The sequence below is a fragment of the Euprymna scolopes genome, chromosome 16, assembly GCF_053919585.1.
Source record: "Euprymna scolopes isolate OS-2025 chromosome 16, ASM5391958v1, whole genome shotgun sequence".
NCBI classification, from domain to species: domain Eukaryota; kingdom Metazoa; phylum Mollusca; class Cephalopoda; order Sepiida; family Sepiolidae; genus Euprymna; species Euprymna scolopes.
In genome coordinates this window covers 89984123-89985451 of record NC_136497.1, presented here as the reverse complement: position 1 = coordinate 89985451, position 1329 = coordinate 89984123, and the positions used below count along the sequence as shown (strand labels likewise).

Below are 1329 nucleotides of genomic sequence, written 5' to 3'. Positions count from 1 at the left end.
TCTTTCAGATGATTGTTCTGTAGCAAAGTAAAAAATACACCATATATGTTTGTGTGCGTATATATATATATATATATATATATATATATATATATATATATCCGTGTGTGTATATGTATGTATATATATGTATATATGTAGACATACACACACACACACACACACACACACACACATATATATATATATATATATATATATATATACACAAACAGCATAATCACGTTGAAACACCGGTTCTCATCAGATCACCGAAGTTAAGCAACGTTGAGCCTGGCTAGTACCAGATGGGTGACTATTTTGGAATTCTAGTCGCTGTATGTGCTATCCGCTTATCTCGGCATTTTTTTCCAGTCGTCCTGAACCTCCACTTGCCACTGGTATTCAACAATATCGACTCAGGAGAGTTGTGGTTCAGAATTGCGCAACTCTTGTTACAAAAATTTCACGCGCAGGTACAATTGGAGTTGGTATCCATAGTCTGTAAAGACTGAAGGAAGCCCATGTATATATATATATATATATATATATATATAAATATATATATATATATAAGCAATAGTACACGAAATTTAAGTAATATATTTATGCTAAATACACTTAAATATTATTAGAAAAAACAACTGTATTTATAGTTATTAAAAATATATGATTGTATTCGGTGGGCGCATAGTTTTATTTAATTTGGAGTCTTTTTAGCTCATCTTACTGAAATATTCTGATATGATGTGTGAAAAAAAAAGAGATTAAGAGAGGTTTTCCTGTTCTTCTTCATAATTTTAAACTTAATGCTTATCTGGAGTTTCCCCACATGCGAAAATAAGTACAAATATATTTTGAAAGACCGAAATCAGTTTGAAACGTGACTGCCATTATATTTACACGCATTAATGGATTGCATTTTAGTTCTGTAAGTGTGAGTTTCAGTGGTATTTTCAAGAAACTATTACACTATGCTAATTATAAGAGCGCAAAAACACCCAAATAAAATAATAACAATTCCCTCCGGCATATATGGTACCTTCATTTTTTTTTAGCAGTAAATAAATACATTCACACCGAATCGATTATATAACATTGAATTTTCATTAATGATAATGTATTAAGAATCGTAAGTTATGCGTTCATATTGAAACTGTAAAAACACAATTTAAATATGTACATAATCTTGAGAAATTTGGTTAGTCACTGGAATACTCAGGGTTATATGTAATAACTTATTGGCGTGCAAACATTTACATTGTTTTTACCATTTATAATATAAATTTGATCTGTCTATTTAAATGTATGTATGTGTGTATGTTTGTATGTCAGGGCATGCCATATGCT

At 29.9% G+C, this 1329-nt stretch overlaps 1 pseudogene; it reads left to right on the top strand.

Moving 5' to 3' along the window:
- The first annotated feature begins 207 nt into the window (after positions 1–207).
- LOC145296566 (5S ribosomal RNA) lies at positions 208–324 on the top strand (annotated as a pseudogene).
- The last annotated feature ends 1005 nt before the right edge of the window (positions 325–1329 follow it).